The sequence below is a fragment of the Felis catus genome, chromosome F2 (assembly GCF_018350175.1).
Source record: "Felis catus isolate Fca126 chromosome F2, F.catus_Fca126_mat1.0, whole genome shotgun sequence".
NCBI classification, from domain to species: Eukaryota; Metazoa; Chordata; class Mammalia; order Carnivora; family Felidae; genus Felis; species Felis catus.
The window spans coordinates 34,861,131-34,882,447 of NC_058385.1; the positions used below are offsets into that span (position 1 = coordinate 34,861,131).

A 21,317-nucleotide genomic window follows, 5' to 3' on the forward strand; every position below is an offset into this window, starting at 1 on the left:
CATTTTTATTATACATATTTTTCTATCAATTTTATATTGATTTTGTTCATAATACCTTTTGTCTTAAAAAGTTTTAAACTTTATATACTGAAGTACTTTTATTCTTTGTTTTTTATTGCCTCAGTTTGCTTTTTTGGTTTTAACAATGGTCTTTTCAATTTCTGTGTTATTTACAGAGAAATTTAAATTTCATCTACAGTTGATATTATTTAGGTTTTACATTTTGACCTTTAATTCCTGTGGCATGCATTTTTTATATTGTATAAGTTATAGGGCCCCACTTTATTTTATACCCTTATTTGTGTATCAGAACTATTTCTTTTCCCTCTTGAATTGAAATATCTATTATATTTGTGTTCCCATACATATTGTGATCTATTTCTAGGGTCTCTTTTGTTCCACTTACTTTACTTGCTCTTAATTTATGCTTAAAATTATATTCTTGTTACTCTATTTTTATTTTCTGATTATTTTTCTTAAAGTGCGTTTTTGAATGGCACCTGAAAATATTTGTGACATTAGATGGAATAAAGAAATAATAATAAAATATCTATCTATCATCTACCTATGTATTCTAATAAAACTAAACCCTGAAGCTAAAACTAAATGGTAGCACATAATTGTAGAACAATTTAAGTTCTAAACCTTAGTTAAACCTCGGTATTTAACATTTAAAGAGAGCAACATATAAGATTTTTAAAATAAACTGTAACTTAAACTTCAGAGAAAGAAATATGAATTAAAATACTGGCTGTTTTCTAACAAAAAGTACATAAGATTATATATTATCTATATGTTTCATATAATTATTTAATGTGTATATAGCATTTATTTATTTGACACCTATCAAATTTTTTAATTAAAATCTCTGGACACTAGGAAGGAGATTGGATGAGCTTTAAATAATCTTAAAATCTCATGAATCTTATTCATATTTCTAATTTAGAATTAATTTTTTGTTCTAGATCCCCTTCTCTCCATAAAGTGCTGAGACAGGTTCAGTTGAGCTAAATACTTTGTCACCTTAAGTATCAGGTACTTTATTCAACAGTGCATGACAAAGCAGGGGCTTTCAAAGTTTTACACACATCAGAACCACCTGGAAAGTTTGTGAAATATATTGCTGCACCCCAATCCCAGACATTCTGATTCACTTGGTCTGGAATGTACATTTCTAAGAATTCTCCAGGTGATGTTGATGCTAAGCACTGAGCTAAAAAAAAAAAAAGGCCTAACATTACGATTGAAAGATTTTTGTCTATGAGAGATAATGTTGAAATTGAGGAAAAGCCCAAAGTAAATAAAATAGAATGATATTAATGTAAAAAGCAGGGTTTTTTTTTAACCTAAAGAAGTTGGGGTGAGGCAGATGGGCAGAATAATGTAACTATCAAAAATATGGTACAGAATGCATTTTTCTGACCTAATTTTCTCTTCTCTCCAATTAAGAACACCTGTGCTTACTTGCACTTGCAGGGTTCACTATGTCTGAGCTTTCCATGCCATGGAATCCATACAATGTTTGTTCACTTCTTTAGATTATGAACTAACTCTTTCAACTGGATTGTCTTGTTAGATTCTACCCTTGCCTGTATGGTGGCAGTCTGATACCTACTTCTTTCTCTTTTACTGGTCTTAAATCTTGATCTTCATTGAATAACTACCATTTTTATCAGCCAGGTAACACTTTTTACTCATTAACTACCACTTGATTCCACTTGATCTGTCTTCTTTCTGGGCTCCTTACCACCTGTATTCCTGCCCACATAACTGCAGCTCAAATAAAGTTTAACAAAGAGAATGCTATCTATATAGTTTCCTTCTCTCATTTTGTGCAAGGTTGACTGTGGGAGATTCAGGAGAGAAGCATCAAAGGAAAAGACTTCAAAAGGGAAAGGCTGGAGAAAGGTGCAAGGCCTTAGGCCACGTTTACACAGCTGAAGGTGGCGGCAGCTTGTAAGGAACGCCTAGAGCCACTAACATTGTCCAGGGCTGGATCCTCCTTCATACCTGACCCTTCCTAGTGTTACAGAAACCAATTAACTCAAAATTCAACCTTGAAAAGCTAAACCATTAGGTTGATTAACAAACTTGCTTAGCTGACTTTATGCATGTAGTCTTTAGCAATTATCCTCATAAAAAGAAACTTCATTCTGGAGCTGGGGCCTCATTCTGACTCGAGTATGATGACCTTCACTTAACTGCACTTTGTGGATTCATCTTTTACGACTCCGGCCATACTCCCTGCAACAATTGGCGTTTTCGGCAGGATAGGGGGCGCCAAACAGTGTTAGAGAATACTTGGGTTTACGGTCGCAGAGGACCAAAGTGGAGCAGTAGGACACGTAAGTCCCCGCTTTGGGCTAGTGAAGTATGGGAAACTCCCAGTCTCATGATCATGAAGCTTACTCTAAATTACTTCATACGTTATTGAGAAGTTCAGGAGTAAAAGTGAAGAGGGGAACTTTTGATGGGCTCTGGTACTTAAGAAACATTGTTATTGGTTTAACCCTTCTGAAAAAAATCTTTTAAACCATAAACAATGGAGATTAATTTTGAAAATGCTTAGACGTGCTCATCAAAATGGAGATATCATTTCTTTAAAAGTTTGGTCTTTATACTCTTTAATTGAGATGACTTTACAGCCTTTACAGTCTGACTCAGAACAAAATATAAGTTCACCTAAATTAAAAACTCATCAAGAAGAAGAAGAAGAAGATGAGTCGGATTTTATGTCCGATAGTTTTGAGGATGTGTTTTCTCTGAAGAAATCAAAACTACAGCACCGGAGGAAAATACCAGAATGACCTCCGCAACCACCCACAAATGATGATTAGAGCCAATTGTCTCTGGCTACTCTACCTCGAGACAGAGATTTTAAGGAATATTCCCAAGCAGGTGCCAAAACTCCTTTTGTTTTGGGAACTTCCCTGTCTTCTTTGACACAACATAGACTGCCCAATTCCACTGTAGTCTTTAGCAATTATCCTAATAAAAAGAAACTTCATTCTGGAATCGGGCCTCATTCCTATTCGAGTATGAGGACCTTCACTTAACTGCACTTTGCTTGAGGACTCATCTTTTGCAACTCTGGCCATACTCCCTGCAACAGTTGACCTAATGGTATACAGATATCATTTGCTATTTAGAAAGCAGCCACATATAAAATTTAAAGAATTAAAAAAAAAATTGTTCCTTTCTTTTTTTTCCCCAAAACTGTTTGTGCAGATTCTGTGGTGGGAACTAATAAGACCCATTTTTTGTCTCTTTTATAAAGACCATCACAGTTTTGTAGGCAGTGTATATAGTTCCCATTTGTGTCTAGTGAGAACTTAGATCAAAAGGGATACATGCTTACCCACCAAAAAGCTGGATGAAATACAAAGAAAAGTATAAATGGAGTATAGATAGAAGGATGAAAAAATCAAGCAGCAAAGTGGAGTGATGTATTGTTGAGGATTGTATATGTGTGCAGATGAGGGGAAATCATTTCATAGCCAGGAACATATTAACAAGCGAAGTATGAAAGATAACTGACACTGTGGATGGGAACATACATATTAAATACCAGAAGGGAAAAAGTTTTCAAATTTTATCTGTGAATAATCACTGCTGGATCTTTCTTATGCGGGGCCTTTTTTTTTTTTTTTTTTTTTTTTTTTTTTGCGGCAAGCTGTGGGGAACTAAGAAGTGATTAAAAACTTAAGCGGGGCTATTCAAAACACACATGAAATAACTAGTATTATTTTTCCCAAAGAAGACATCCAGATGGCTAACATGCACATGAAGAGATGCTCAACATCACTCATCATCAGGGAAATAGAAATCAAAACCACAATGAGATACTTTTCAATTGTCAGGATGGCTAAAATTAACAACACAAGAAACAACAGGTGTTGGTGGGAATGGGGAGAAAGGAGAACCCTCTTGTAATGTTGGTCAGAGTGCAAACTGATGTAGCTACTCTGGAGAACAGTATGGAGGTTCCTCAAAAAAATTAAAAATAGAACTACCCTACAATCCAGCAATTGCACTATTAGGAATTTAACAAAAGGATACAGAAATACAGATTTGAAGGGGTACATGCACCCCAATGTTTATAGCTATCGACAATAGCCAAAGTATGGAAAGAGACCAAATGTCCCATCAACAGATGAACATTTGGATAAAGAAGAAGTGGTTTACATATACAATGGGATATTATTCAACCATTAAAAAGAATGAAATCTTGCCATTTTCAATGATGTGGATGGAATTAGAATGTATTATGTTAAGTGAAATAAGTCAATCAAAGAAAGACAAATACCATATTATTTCACTCATATGTGGAAATTAAGGAAAAAAAAACTATAAGCATATGGGAAGGGAGAGAAAAGAGAAGAGGGGGAACAAACTACAAGAGACTCTTAATAATAGAGAACAAACTGAGGGTTGATGGAAGGAGGTCAGTGGGAGATGGGCGAGATGGGTAGTGAGTATTAAGGAGGACACTTGTGATGAGCACTGGGTGTTGCATGTAAGTGATGAATCACTGAATTCTACTCCTGAAACCAATATTGCACTTTAACTAAATAAAATTTAAATTGAAAAAGAAAGAACTATTTTTCAGTTGAAGAAATGTTAAAAGAAATATGAACTTTTTTTTGTTTTATTATTTACTAAATTTTCAACCTGTATGCTAATGTGTTCATTTATTAAGCTTACACAAATCATCACAAAAATTCATGTTTAATTTCCTTACATCTAGCATGGGCTAAGAAAGAAAGTAATCCCAAGCTTCTTTAAATTCTTAAAGCTCTATTTGGTAGTGTGTGGAAGGGCTTATATATTTATTATAATTCTTGAAAACAAAATGCTGGGTTTTTTTTTCTAAAAGATAGCTGATGTGGTTAGCACCCATTACTAAAATGTTCTCTAGAATTAATTGACAATAGACTGATACATATTTTTATTTTCAAATTGCATAGTACTTGATAGGAATGTGATAATAGTCATCATCTTTGAGAGCCTACTCTGTGCTGGGTAGCTTTTCAAGATGCTTTACGTGTGTTAACGTAGTTAATCATTTTCTGACATGTTTTCTTTATTGGCTTTATTTTACAGAAAATGAAACTGAGGCATAGAGAGGTGTAATAAAGTGCTCAAAGTTACCCTTTTCATAAGTGTGAAGCTGAGACTTAGATTTGGGAAGTCTGACTCTAGAACTCATTAGCTTAATATGCTGTGGTGTAAAAGAACATATATTTTTGTTGTTGAGGCTTTAATCTGTTTCAATCTGTAGTTATAGCTTTTCAGTTATCTTTTTTTCAGTGATACTTAAAAATGTACTTGGAGACAGGTCTCAGATTAAGAGAAGGTGCAAATTTAAGGTGGGAGTAACCAAAAATCTCAATAATTAGAGATTATTGCCCTAATTTGGGGCAATAATAATTAAGGTAACATACATTTGGGGGCAATATTTTGAAAAAATCAAAATTTATATAAAATACCATGATGAACAAAATAGAAAATTTTTAATTGGATCATTGTTTTTGTTTGTTTTATGACCTGAATTTTCTTGTTCAGTGAGGAGTACTGTCATTTCCCATCAGCCTACTGTTTCTAAATAACCAGGTAGTTGGGTCTCTGCTAGGTGGATTTATGAACGTTGACAATGGTGTGTTAACTGATTTTGCAATGCGGGATTTTATATCCACTCATGTTTTTTGTTGTTGTAGAGCCTTTTATTAACATTTTCCACTTAGCTCAAATTATGGGAGGGTATTTTAGTATGAATATATAGAGGGCATGTATGTTTTTCTTTTTCCTCAGGTTCCAGTATAGTTTCATGTGGCATTGCTAGATGAATAGAGTGTGGTTTACTGATCCAAAAAATATAATTGTGTATCTTTATTACAATCCTTTAGTTTTCAGTTATTCAAATATCAAGCCCAGTAGTAACTTTAATTAAATCATGCTTGCATTGAATGCAAGAATTATGTCAGTTTGTTAAATCAGATTAAAATTGATTTTTTTCATAATTCATACTAGGAATATTTCCTAACTTTTAGCTTAAGTTAATAATTGTAATACAAGATACTTATGACAGATATTTATTTTTATTTATGGGTTCTTGGGTTATGAAAAATCAAGATAACTATACACAGTCATTTGGATAAAATTCTTACTAAAAAATGTTGTTTATTCTTCCTAGAATGGCAGGACAGGGAAGAAAATGATATATAGAACCAGGCTTAAATTGTGTCTGATACTATCACTATTATTTGAAATCAGAGGCTCCTTATGTTCTTTAACTAGATAATGGGAAAATACCAACTATTTAAATTTACAGTGTTGTTGTTAAGGTTAAATGAGGCACTATACGTAAAAGTGCTTTAGAAATGTTAAAATACAATTCAAATGTTAATTACTTTTATTATTATATGTATTCATTTTTCCTTGGATGGAATAGAGAAAACTAAAGCTGTATAAAGTGGAAGTAAAGTGTAAAAAGGAACTTTAAGAAGTAATCATCAGGGTCTAAACTGTACTCGTGTGTCTCATTCTGCCATTTCCTAAGAATAGATTCCTGTTAGGACAATGGTTTCATTCCTAAGAAACTTAACAATGTTGAAAATTATTTTATGAAATGATAGTTTCAATGAAGGAAAAAGATAGAAGATAGAGAATTTTATCCTCAAAATAATTGTTATTTTCCTGTAAGAATTAAAATACTGAAAAGATTTTTACAGTACGATTGCAGAGTTCTAAATTCTACACATCATTGAATGAATCTAGCACTGATAATGAATATCGGCATCTGAAGAATAGTGGCTTTTCTTTTCCTAAAACCACTGACATAGAGATTAACACAGTGCTTATCATTTTTATCATGCATTTTTATGGCAAATAAAACATGAGGCACTGGGTTTTTTTCCTATCCAGAAGTCCTAGATTCCTATTTTAATCACATTGTAAGCAGTAACTATGAGATAAATGTAATTCATCTTTAATTAATGTATCATGTTATAGTAAAATATAAAATAATTTTATATAAATTAAATTATAAAATATTGTACTGTACTAGAATTTTATTTTTATAAAACAATCAGTTTTTTAATATAGAAAGAAGAGAGCTATGGGGATAATTTGAACAAATAGAAGGCTTGGCATGATTTTGAGTAGTTGAAGAAGGTATATAGAGATGATAAAATAATGTAGTAATGATAGACATTAAAGTAAAATTCACTTGCTTTAAGTAAATTGATAGTCCTGAAGCTTGAAAACAATTTGGGTAATTTATTAGTAAGTAGAAATGGCTTAAGGAAAGAGTAAAATATTTCATTTTCAATAAATATTTATTGAGTATCTTTTAAATACCAAGCTCTGTTCATCATACAGAACCTAACATAGACACTGCCTTCATTTTGCTTATATTGTAATAGAAGACAACCAACAATAACAAAAAAGAAAATACATGATGAATCAGAAAGTGATTAGTGTTATGGGGAAAGATTAGGGAATTACAGATTTTGGTAGAAATAGAGGTGAATTATTAAATTGTATCTAAAAGTTCTCAGAGGAAGTCTAACTGAGAAGTTGGCATTTGAGCAAAAACATGAAGTGAGGGAACATACAGTGCAGATATCTTGAGAGCGAACTTTTGGAGCAGAAGAAATAAGAAATGCAAAAACCCTAAGGTGGAAGTTTGCTTGGTGTGTTTGAAGGGTAGCAAAGAGACCAATGTGACAAAATTGGAATGAATAAGTGAAGAGCTTTAGAAGATGTGGGTAGACTGATAATTTGATCCATTGTAAAAACTTGGGCTTTTTACAAACAGGAAATCCAGAGACAAAACTCGAATTACATTTTTAAAGGCTCCTTTTGGCTGCAATATTAAGTAAGCATGTAAATAGGGAGAACATTTAATAGATTATTACATTAATACAGGAGAAAATGAGGATTGGATCAGACTGGTAACAGCCGAAGGATAAGAAGTGGTCGTATTTTCTTGACCCTTCAAAATATCTCCAGAACACACAAGGATTTCACAAAACCTAAGGGCAGAGAGTCACTTTGATGGCAGTAGATAACTGGAAGCAAGGTCTAGAGCATTTCTAGAGAAGCTAATCGAATCTCTGAATAATTAGTTTCCATAAAGCAGAAAGATTTAAAGACTTCAGTAAAATAATTAATGCTCTAGACTTTGAATTTCCTTACTGTGCTTCTCTGTCTATACCCTTCTATACACTTCCCCCCCCCCCCCCCCCCCCGGAAATGTGAGGCATCCTCTTATCAACTTAGGACATCTTCCCTTATCTCTTTGATATTTTGGTATTATTTTTATATTCCTGTTTAAAAAATTACTTTAAATAAGGGAGGATGATTAACACAATAATGTCTGGATTTTATATCAAAAGCATCTATTGTTTTTTTAAAAAGCTATTTTATTGAATTACCCATTAACACACAACAAACCACATGTTTAAAGTGTACAATTTTGGGCTCCTGGGTGGCTCAGTTAGTTAAAAGACTGACTCTTGGTTTTGGCTCAGGTCATGATCTCATATGGTTCCTGAGACTGAGCCCCACTTTGGGCTCCATGCTCACATAGCGGATTCTCCCTCCCCCTCTCTCTCTGCCCCTCCCTCCCCCTCTCTCTCTGCCCCTCCCCTGCTTGTGCTTGCACTCTCTTTGTCTCTCAGAAACAATAAATAAACACTAAAAAAATAAAGTGTACAATTTGATACATTTGGCAAAGATACATATATCTCTGAAACCATTATTGTGATCAAGACAGTTTGTAATATATGGATAAAACCTTTCAAGGTTTCCTTGTTCACTTTTATAATTTCAAGATTAATGTTTTAAAATTAGATATATGACCATGCAAATTATCTCTTTCTTCTTGGGTGACAATTAGTAAGTAGTTTTCATCTTTTAAGAAATCTATCCATCTCATCCAGTTGTGGAATTTATTGACGTAAAGTTGCTCATGATATTCACTTGTTATTCTTCGTACCCAAATAATCTATAGAGATGTCATATCTATCATTCTTGGTGTTCGCAATTTGTATCTTCACTATTTTATTCTTGCTCAATATGTCTAGAGGTTTATCAAAGTTATTGATCTCAAAGAACCACCTTTTGATTCCATTATTTCATTGATTTTTCTCCCCTCCTGCATCTTGGTTTGTACTCTAATCCTTAATACTCCTTTTCTTCTGCTTGTTTTGGATTTAAGTTCTTTTTTTAGTTTTATGTTTGTTTGTTTTGTTTTTTAAGGTGGAAGCTGAGGTCATTGGTATAACCATTTCTTCTTTCTAATATCGGCATTTAGTGGTATGTTTCTAACTGCTACTTTGGCTACATCCCACAAATTTTAATATATATGAATTTTTATTTTCATTTGGTTCAAAATACCTTCTAATTCTCTTTAAGGTTTCTTTTTTGATCTATGGGTTATTTAGAAATATGTTATTTAGTTTGCAAATATATTTAGGAATATTTCAGAGAACATTCTGTTATTGATATCTAATTCAATTCTGTTGTGCTCTGAGGATATACATTTCATGATATGATTCCTTGTAAATATACTGAAACATGTTTCATGATACATAATATTATCTATTTTGATAAATGTTTTATGTACAGTTGAAAATGATGTATATTCTGCTCTCATCTGGGGGGTAATGTTCCATAATTATCAGTTAGATCAAGTTGTTCAAGGCCATAGCTTTATTTTCTGTATTTTTATATTAATTTTTGAAAGAGGGGTGTGAAATCTGTGACTATAATTGTATATTTCATGTTTATCCTTGAAGCTCTAATTGTATTTGCTTCTTTGCATGCTTGGTAATATTTGATTGCATATCAGACTTTGTGATTATTTTAACTCCTTGGATGCTCAATATTTTTATATTATTATAAATAATTTTGACCTCTGTTCCAGGATTAGCTGAGTTTATTAGATTTTGATTTTAGGTTTTGTTAGCCAGAATCAATATAGCATTTAATCTAGGGTTATTTTTCCCTGATACTAAAGCAAAACCTTCATGAGTACTTTATCCCATGTCCTGTGAATGACAAGGTTTCCACTCTGCCTTTTGGAAAAAGAGCCTATTTCCAGAGGTGGTTGTGGTTGAGCTCCATATATTGTTTCCTCTGATATTTTCAGGTGGTTCAATTTCCAGCCTATTATAATTTATTCACATGCGAGCAGTGATAATACTAAAGACTCAACAAGTACTCTTTGCAAAATTTTGGAGCTCTCTTTCATACTTTCTGCATTTTTCTCCTCTACAATAATTTTCTCTGTGGACTCTGACCTCCTTAACCTCTCCTGACTCTTAGATATGTCTTCTCAATTCTGAGAGACTGGGTTTCCTCTCTTCATGCTGCAGCATAGAAATTTTCTTTCTTTTCTGTACACTAGGAAAATTACATGTCTTACCTTTGTTTGTATCTTGTTTCCAGGGAACACGATTTTTCTCTGCCTGATATTTAATGTCTGTAAAACCATTATTTTATACTTGTTATCTAATTTTTTAGTTGTTTCAGGCAAGAAAGCAAATCAAGTCTCTGCTAATTTATTTTTCCCAGAATCAGATGCCTACAAGCATTTCTTTTAGTTAATTTTTTTTTCCTCTAGTGATTTGGAATAGTTATCTACTTGATGTGATCACTTGGCATATCTCACTTTCCAAATCTAAAACTAAACTCTTGTTCATCTCACTAAACTTGCCTCTCTGAAGCCTTTTCCATCTCATAAAATTCCACCACCATACTTATAATTTCATAAGTCAGGAACCTGGTGGTCTTCCATGATTTTTTTTCTTTCTCTTTAACTACTAAATCTAATTAAGAAGTAAAAATACTTCCTTACCAGCTCCATTCCATGCCCTAGTCTTAGCCATCACTCTCTCACCATATCCACTTCAAGCCCTTACAAAGTTAAAAAGCAAAAACAAAAACAAACAAAAGAACAAAAACAAAAACAAAAAACTCAGCAATGACAAAAGAGATTCTTCTTAAAAAGTGTATAAAACTGTTGGGAAACATTTGGAGGGATATTTTCTCATGTGGCTCATGAACTGCCTTTGAAGGCCTTACCCCAAAGAGGGGTTCCAAATAATGGCTCCAACACCGGTAGCTTTATTGGAACTAAGGATGTAACTGCTTTGAGGGACAAATGTTCATTTAGATTTCTATAACCTGTCATGTTTGTTTTATTAAAAGATAATACTCGCAAAAATAAATTAATTAATTAAATAAAATAAAATTTTTGAGAAAAAAGCAAATAAAAATCTGTTCTTTGAATCATATGTTATTCAGTGGTCTACAATACAATATCTGTAATATCCTTCTACTTGATATTAATTCATTATCTTACAATATTCTAATCCATTGTCTGCAGCTAGAGAAAACTTTCAAAAATGCAAATATGTCAGTTATTCTTCTTTATAAAGCCCTTGGATGACTTTACCTTTCCTTCTGATAAGATCTAAAATTCTTCACAGGAATTCTTTACATGCCCTCTAGGATTTCACCCTGCCTGTCTTTTTAGCATCACTTTATGTCCAATTTTCTCATTGCCATCTCTGCTCCAACCACTCTGGGCTTTCTTCATTAATCTTGAATACTTGACTCTGGACCTTTGGACAAGCAATACGTGTTCAACACTGTTACTTTCCTTTTATTCATTTCCCAGGTTATCCTTCAGGTGTCAGTTTACACATCATCATTTCTGGGAAATATTGTCTGACAATTCTAGACTAGATATGTCTCACTATTACTTTCCATAGAACACAGTGCTGTACACTTTCACAGACATAAGTTGTATTTAATGTCTTTCTTTTGTTTTAATTTTTTAAAGTTTTTATTTACTTATTTTTGAGAGAGAGAGAGAGAGAGAGAGAGAGAGAGAGAGAGAGAGAGAGAGCTGGGGGAGGAACAGAGAGAGAGGGACAGAGAGAGAATCCCAAACAATGCAGCGCAGACCTGATGCAGGGCTCGAACTCACAAACCATGTGATCATGACCTGAGCTGAAACCAAGAGTCAGATGCTTAACTGACTGAGCTACCCAGGCACCTCTGACTTTCTTTTTCAATTTAAGTTTGTGTGAGGCTAGGAGCATATTTGTCTTTATATTATGTATGCCAAATAGTAGAATAATTATTTATTTAGAATAATACCTGAAATTAACCATTGCGCAAAACTATTTGTTGAATAAACAAATGAATGAATGGCCAGACAGTAGAGGCTTTTTTTTTTTTGCTGAACTCAAAACTCCAAAATGTAGGTAGATGCTGTTGCTTGCCTTCTGAATCTGACATGTAGTTATTTTGTTCCTTTGAGCATAGAAAAGAGAAATAGGGTGATTAAGTTAAGAATAATTAAGATTCCCAACAAAATTGCCTGTCAGTTTCTTTTACAGAAAAATCTATCTCATCAATTTTGTGCCTTGGAAGCAGCCATTTCAAATGTCTAAGCATAAAAAATATAGAAAACCTTAAATAAAAGTTGTAAGCATCTGTATAATTCAGCAATCCATGAATATTTTGTTTACTGCTGCTAAGTGTGTTAAGAGAGCAAGATACAGGCAACTTCTGAAGTCCACTGATCCTTAAACAATGTAGGGTTTGGAACACCAGACCCCTCCACCCCACCCCCACCCCATGAAATTTAAAATCCATGTATAACTTTTGACTCTGTAAAAACTTAAACTACTAATAGCTTACAGTTGATGAGAAGCTTTACCGACAACATCAGCAGTCTATTAACATGTATTTTGTGTGTTCTATGTATTTATATACTATATTCTTATAAGAAACTAAGCTAGAGGAAAGAAAATGTTATTAAGAAATCCATAAGGAAGAGGAAATTAATTTACAGTGCTGTACTGTAAAAAATCTGCATGTAAGTGGACACACACAGTTCAAACTCGTGTTGAGAGTCAACTGTATTTTGGAGACCTTACTTATGCTCTTTTTTTATGTGGCTATTGCTAAGCACTCATATCTTATGGGCTGAGTTTGTGAAAGATTCTAGGGGAAGTGCTCTTTGATGAAGTTCTTTTCCTGAGGATTCTCAAAATTCTCAAGTTTGGTGTTAGAATCATGAATACACAGAAAGTTAAGCTATTTGAAACTTGTTTTATGATGCCTTCACTCTTTTTACAGAAATTCTAGTTAGCAGCCTTGTTTATTATTTTCTTCAATCATGTCCTTGTAAAATGAAGGGAAATCTGCAATTCTATTCTGATGGTACAATATGTCTTTTCATTTCTTCCCTTCCATAAGGAAAAAGAGCATCTATCCTCCCCCCAAAACAAGGAGAAAGTTGACATTTAAAAAAATAATCTATTTTCTAACCATAAAAGGTTTTTTTAAAGCTTGAGGAGTTAAAGTTGCTGTCACTGATCTTTCAATTTTCAACTGTGTGTATAGGAATAGCAAAGAGAACCCAAATCATGCTGTGATTCTGATGTCTGCACTCCATATGAATGACCAACTCAATTTCTGGAAAAACGATAATAATCAACGTTTGTCATATGAATTTGGATGATCAAATAAAATCAGTTGTTATTCTGTTCACTCATCCTTGACTGATTAGGCAATTCAAATGAGAAGTCAGACAGAAAGTGATGTGCATATTAATGATTAATGATTCATGAAAAATTTCAAGTACACACTGGATTCCAGAAAAATAATTTTATAGTGAATTACTTGAAAAAATACAGGGAAAATGGATAAATAAATGACATGAGGAGGGTTGCTTTTTAAAACCCTTTTTAATAATTTTGTAAGTGTCATAAATGCTGCTTCGAAAACTATTAAGGAGGCCCAAAGGTATGCATGTGTGTATCCTTTAATTAAAGTGATCATTTTAGCTGGATTTTTCTATCCCACTAATCTCTGGCTCACAAAACATTTGATAAAATGGTCTGTACCTTCTAAAGCCCAGAGATTTTAGCTGTGCAATTTTTGAAAATGTTCATATATCCTCACACGTAAGGGCCTTGAATTTTGGCAAGTTTTGGGGATCTTTGAGGAACTCATGTGGCTGGCATACAGGGAATATGTTCTAGGGGCAAATATAACCAAATGTAACAGATTCCCAGGTATTTTGTGCTCAGCCAATGATTTACTGCGCCATTTCTACCACTTTTTCCCCAGTTGTAAATCTGAGGCAATTCCTCCATAGACTCTGATTCAGGCTCATGATTTACTTTTCTCCGTGTTTCTGACTTCATGTGCTTTTTTTTTTTTTTTTTTTTAAACTTACCTTTCACTCCAGGTTCAAAGCCTTCTGTTTTTAATCAACCTTGATTACTAATACTATTTTCTTCTTATTGTTTCTTTTGCCTAACTCAGAGGTAGATTTACCTTGAAAGTAATGAAGCTTAAACTTTAGATCTGTCATTTGATTTGCCTGGGTCCCATACAAGACCCTGAGAGAAGCCCTAGAAATGTAATCACATGCTCATAGTTTCTGCAAAATGTGCATAAGTAAGATATTTTGACTGTGATCCCTTTTTTCCCCTTTGCCAGTGAATTTCCTTTACTTATATTTTACTTTCATGGCACCTGGCATTGGAGTGGCTTCAGCCCTTTTGGGGATTCAGTTTATGGAAAATTACCTGAGAGATATATTTGTTTGGTCTGGTGAGATATAATTTTTGATTCTTAGTCACTGCTACATATTCAAGTTATTGCTAGTTATGCATGGGTAGAAATGGGTATCAGAAACAACCCTACCACACAGAGTAGACTCACTCTTATCACCATATATAACCATTCCATAGCAACCTAGTACCAGGAACATGTGGGCCATGGACTGGCACATACTTTAGAATATATGGAGAGAATTGAATCTGTGGAAAAGCTTTTCAAATCTTATATTTCATAGATGAAAGAAATGTGGATATGGATTTTCCAAAATTTGATAGGAATCCTGAAAACTTATTTTTTAATAATCAGTTGTGAAGCTAAAAGAAGTATTTCTAAATTATTAAGAATAATTTTAAAAATTCTACCAACCAAGCTCAAGCAAAGACTCTATTTTGTCAATAAAAAATAATATAAAATTGTTGTCATGCAAGGAAGTGAAAATATATAAGAAATGCAGGACAAATTTTATAAAAATAAATATAATAGATGTTCTTAGGCCACTAATTAATAAAAGTACTATAACATATTTTTCTGGATCTGGGATTTTTAAAAACCATCCAGCTTTTAAAAATTATAATTTTTAGTTTCTTCTCTTTCTAAATAACTACAAATGACTCTTGACCATACAGGTTTAAACTGTGCAGTCTACTGAAACATAGATTTTTTTTTGATAAATACAGCACAGCACTGTAAAGATATTTTTGTTCTTTGTGATTTTCATAATAATGTTTTTCTAGTTTATTATAAGATACAACATATAATACACACAACATACAAAATATGTGTTAATCAACCATTTATGTTTAATCAGTAAATTTTCTCATCAATAGTAGGCTATTTAGTATATAAGTTTTGAAGGAGTTAAAAGTTTTAAATAGATTTTTGACTGTGTGGGAGGGTTGGTGCCCATAACTCCTGCATTGTTTAAAGGTTAGCTGTATTCCCATGTGTACCAAGTTTTTAATTTGTAAATTTGTGTTCTTTTTTATTTATGAGTCTGACTCAACAAAACCTGGAATAGCCCCTGCCCTAAGTCAGTTACCCTAATACTGAAAATAAATGAAAATCACTAGAACTTAGTATGGTGGCTAAGTGTTTGGGGATCTAGGATCCAGAGTGAAAATGTCTGCGATAAAATCCTGGCTCCACTATTTATTATCCATATGACCTTGGGCAAATTATTTAACATGTCTAAGACTTAACTTTCTCATTTTAGAAGGAAGTGATTGAACCAGAACATGCAATTCCTTGTAATTATATGATAAATAAAATAAAATATAGTGGGAAATCAACTAATTAAAATAATAGAATATCCATGTTGAAAGGAAGCTTGCATTTCGTATAATTTTCCATCAGTGCTGTGGATTTTTCACAGCTCCTTCAGGTGTACCTTGTTGGTACATGTAGAAACTATACCTTGTGTGGAAACTGATCTGTTTTCCCATTCCTTAAACTAATATAGTTATACTTTTTTTTTTAAGTTAGCTTTTATTGACTTTATGGGCACTCTATGTAAAATTTAGGTTGAACAAACTGCTTTGTTTTTTAATACTACTGCTCTTGTACAATCCTTTTATAAAAGAATCACATAGTAGTATTAGTGAAAATACTAAAACTTGAAACAAGTGATAATCTATTCTCCATCTGTTCTGATTTCTTTATATAGAAATGATGTTATTTAAAAGAAAACAAAACTGACCACAGCATATTCTGCCTTCTAAATCAGAAATTAAGCAGTCAGTGAAAATAGGAAATTAACAAGAAACAACTAGAGAAACATAAACGTCCCCAAATTCTCCAGAGGATTATTAAGTTTCCAACGGACATGAGACTGAGCCTCCTATTGATTTCTGTTTAGTTGGTTATTTTTTTTTTTCAACGTTTATTTATTTTTGGGAGAGAGAGAGAGACAGAGCTTGAACGGGGGAGGGGCAGAGAGAGAGGGAGACACAGAATCGGAAACAGGCTCCAGGCTCCGAGCCATCAGCCCAGAGCCTGACGCGGGGCTCGAACTCACGGACCGCGAGATCGTGACCTGGCTGAAGTCAGACGCTTAACCTACTGCTCCACCCAGGCGCCCCTAGTTGGTTATTTTTAACCATTATTGAAAGAAAGTGTGAACCCCAACAAGCAGGAGGACTTTGTGGCCGTGTGTTTGTGGGTGTGTGTGTGTGTCCACAAGGATATATCTATTTTATTGTTTTTAATATTTTTAATGGTACCTTTTAATTAGAAAAAATAGACCTCTTATAACCTCTATTCATAATTGCCAGACAGAATAATCTTAATCCTTCTTTAATTTGACAGTTTTTCAAATTTGTGGATCAGCTCTATCACAAAATATCTTTTTTTTCCAATTAAAAATTGATTGTGACAGGACCTTTGCTGCTTATAAATCATTGAGAAGTAAAAAAATTAATTAGCATCTCTTATATCTACTTTCATTTTTAGAGACCTTCATGGGCCTTCTGGTAACTCTTCATAAATGAAGTCTTGCAATCAGAATTACTTCTGGGTTTCTTTGTTTGTCTCTCTTTTCTTTTTTTTTATTTTTTAATTTTTTTTTTCCAACGTTTATTTATTTTTTGGGGGACAGAGAGAGACAGAGCATGAACGGGGGTGGGGCAGAGAGAGAGGGAGACACAGAATCGGAAACAGGCTCCAGGCTCTGAGCCATCAGTCCAGAGCCTGACGCGGGGCTTGAACTCACGGACCGCGAGATGGTGACCTGGCTGAAGTCGGACGCTTAACCGACTGTGCCACCCAGGCGCCCCTGTCTCTCTTTTCTATTTGACTACAGAAGAATAGGAAGCTATCTTAACAGAATTTCTAATACCTAGGTAGTCAGATAATTCTTCAAATTAAACAGCTTAGGTATTTTAAATTAGTGTAAATAAGTAAATAATTAACAGAGAGAATATGCAATTCTTTTGCCAAGCTATACTCAGCAATTTAGAATGATAGCTTAATGAATGAAATAATACAGACTTGATAATTATTATTTCAGGTATGGCCTAGTGTATGTTACCTTGTTTTAACGGGAAAGGAAACCAGGTGATGGCAATAGCTGAAGAGATAAATTGACACTTTAAATCAGTTATGTAAAGGAAACAATCTTTAAGAAGGCAGTAATTTCTGAATCATTAAGTTATGGTTCATAAAACTGAATGTCTGCAGTGACTATTTTAATTATGGTATTTTTCGATTGTAAAATCAGATCATTAAGATTCAGTTATAATCTTGCCCCAAGAGTATTTCTGATATATTTTCAATTATACAATGTATGCCTTAATAATTTGTCACCAACATTGTAGGTTTATCTTTCTACATAAGATTTAGCATTATATCTCTGATTCTTTAATAACCTAGATGATATCTTCTTGAAAAGATGCAGTCAAATACTTTAACTATTTCTCTGTTATTGACTACTTATTCTCAATTTTTTTTTCAACGTTTATTTATTTTTGGGACAGAGAGAGACAGAGCATGAACGGGGGAGGGGCAGAGAGAGAGGGAGACACAGAATCGGAAACAGGCTCCAGGCTCTGAGCCATCAGCCCAGAGCCCGACGCGGGGCTCGAACTCACGGACTGCGAGATCGTGACCTGGCTGAAGTCGGTCGCTTAACCGACTGCGCCACCCAGGCGCCCCTTATTCTCAATTTTTAATGTATTACCTAAAGCCATTATGTGAACCTTTCTACATATAGTATTTGACTCTGTTTTAAATGAGAAAACTGTGTACTTTTCTCATTCATTTATTTTGAGTGTCTAGAATTATTCTATTTAAATTTAGTTTTTGTGTGTGTGTTTGTGTGTAGTGTGTGTTAACATCATGCTTTGTTCATCCCTCAGCAATTTTCAGTATTTCAGCTTCATTTTTATTATTATTAGCTATGTGTCCTTAAGGAATTTAACTTCTTTGATTCTCAATTTAAATATTGTTTCTTATAACATATTCCACTATGTATTATCCCCTTTCTTGTACTTGACTGTTCTGATTTACTCTTGTTTTATTGGCAAACATCCTACCCAAGCTTAATGGCTGTGTTTAAGTGTTTTGTAATACAAGTTGATTATATTTCTTTGGTGAAATTATCAGTGCATGCAGACCAACTGTTCCTCTAGCCACTACCAGAAGGATGCAGTCAATCACTGTGTATACGTGCACCACTTCTTGGGGAAAAGAATTGTGAGTGGAGTAACTCCGGAAGACTATATATTTTTACTCAAGAGTCTTTAAGTTCTTGAAGAAAAACCATATAAATCAACCAGCATGGGAAACTAAACTTTGTGTATCCTCAACATTTAAGTTAATTGGAGCTTGTATCAGAAGAGATGTAATATTGTTATGAGGAAAATGTAAGGATTTTGTTTTGTTTTGTTTTGTTTTGTTTTGCTTTAACTCTTTAACCTAGTAGATTGGAGATTGTTAGATTACATCAGTCTTAGAAAAATGCAGAAGCCCCATTTCACTTGCACACCTGAGTAAATGTGAGTGAAGTCACAGAGGCTTTAAGAGAGTCATAACTAGTATCCCATTACCCCAGAGATACTCACTGAAGTCATCGAACTCTCCTCTTACCACAAGAAATGGGAAGAATTAGATGAAATAGAAAAAGTCAACAGGTTTAAAAGAGCCTAAAAAAATCTAGATCACGTGTATCTACAACTGGAAACATTTAGGAATTCAGAGGATGCCAACATGGATGCCAATGGCTATACGTGATAGTTTCAGTTAATCAGATGCCAGTGCACCTAGGTACCCATCATCAGAAGCCAGCTACACAACTTGTCACAACTCTATAATCTCTTATGTTTGATATAATCACCTGGAGAAAAAGGAGTAAAAAGAAAATCCTGAAATTATTTTGTTTCCAACTGATATACTTCCAAATATGTGGAGTATACTAACATTTTGCTTTTTGTAATCAGCTGCATTTAGGGCTAGAAGTAGACATAGAGGTGACTAAATGAAAATTCAAGGGAATAACATTTTCTTTCACACTGTTGTATGTGGTTGTATGATAACTCATAATGATAATAATGATAATAATGACACTATTAATTAAAAAAACACCAACTCCTTGCTACTAATAATAGTTTGGGCATTATAGTTTTCCAAACATCTCTCAATGTGTGAATTTTTCTTTCTTGTTAATCCAATTTCTTTACCAACAGCTTTTGTATATTCAGCGTAGGCCAGAAAGCTGTGGTAAGGAAGGAGTGGGTATAATGAATGTAAAAATGTTCCTGACAAATAGTAAAGGTAGAAACTGAGCGGGAATTGAGAAATTGAGAAATTGTAATGTCTTGATTTATCATCCTGAGATTGGTAAACACATGCTTGTATGTTAGAATCAGTTGAAAAGTTTCAAGGGGATTCAGAACAATGGACGGTGCTGATCATTTGTCAGGGTTTCTGATCTGTCTCCAGTATCTTCTACGTACCAGTAACCAAATCCAAGTTTCTGCTCTAGACATTGTTTTTAAGTCCTTGATTGTTTCTTTTCCCTGTGCCTGCCTTTCTCTTAATGTAGGCTAGCTACCTTAAGTTCTGAAAGAATAGGCTTGGTTGAGAAGGCAAAGCTTTTTTTTTTTTTTTTTTTTTTTTTAGTATAGAGAGAAAGAGAGAGACAGCATCGGTGGGAGAGGGTCAGAGAGAGATGGAGACACAGAATTGTAAACAGGCTCCAGGCTCTGAGCACAGAGCCCCATGTGGGGCTTGAAGTCACAAGCCTTGAGATCATGACCTGAGCCAAAGTTGGAAACTTAACAGACTGAGCCACCCAGGTGCCCCAAGAAGGCAAAGCTTCTAAGAAGATCTTTGGCACAGGTTAAGTGCCTATATGTAATTAAGAAAACTTAATAGACCTTTGATATCAAGTCTCTTTCAATTTTTAAATTTTTTTAATGTTTATTTTTGAAAGAGAGAGACAGAGTGTGAGTGGGAGAGGGGCAGAGAGAGAGAGACACACACACACACAGAATCTGAAGCAGGCTCCAGGCTCTGAGCTCTCAGCACAGAACCCAACACAAGGCTTAAAATCAGGAACCATGAGATCATGACCTGAGCTGAAGTCAGACACATAACCGACTGAGCCACCCAGGCACCCCTCAATTTTTTGTTGTTGTTGTTGCTCCTGCATGGGAGCAAGAAACACTTGGCTTTTATAATCATGCCCTGCATTTCTGGATCTTCTATATTGCTTTTTATTTATGTTTGAAAACTGGCCAATTTTAGCCAGCTAATAAGACATTGCAACAAAGAAGTAACATTGAGCAAACAAAACAGTAACTTCCGGGCTCTTTCCAACTACTTTCTGTGAAACAGCTGGTTTCTGAGGCACTTGGTATGCCTTCCAAATTATTTCACGCAACTAATACAGCAAACGTTTTGCCTTTTTTTTTGGCCTGTGATATTAATGCTATTTTTAATGCTAATATTTATTACTGCATCTGAAATACACACTTTTATCTAGGATGTTAACTAGGAAGCCAGTTTTCTCAAGAATATGTCTTAAGACTAACTACTACACTACACTAGTATTTTTCCAACTTTTTTGCTACAACCTACAACAAAAAACACAATATATATTATCATCCAGTAAAATGCACACACAAACACATGCATATCAGGTGGCTCAACTGGACATCACATCTAAA

General features: G+C 33.9%; 1 protein-coding gene across 10 annotated transcripts in view; it reads left to right on the forward strand.

Annotated features, from left to right (window-relative positions):
* The window catches only part of CNBD1 (cyclic nucleotide binding domain containing 1), a 490,155-nt gene that overhangs the window by 236,625 nt on the left and 232,213 nt on the right, over positions 1–21,317 (forward strand). The window lies entirely within an intron of this gene.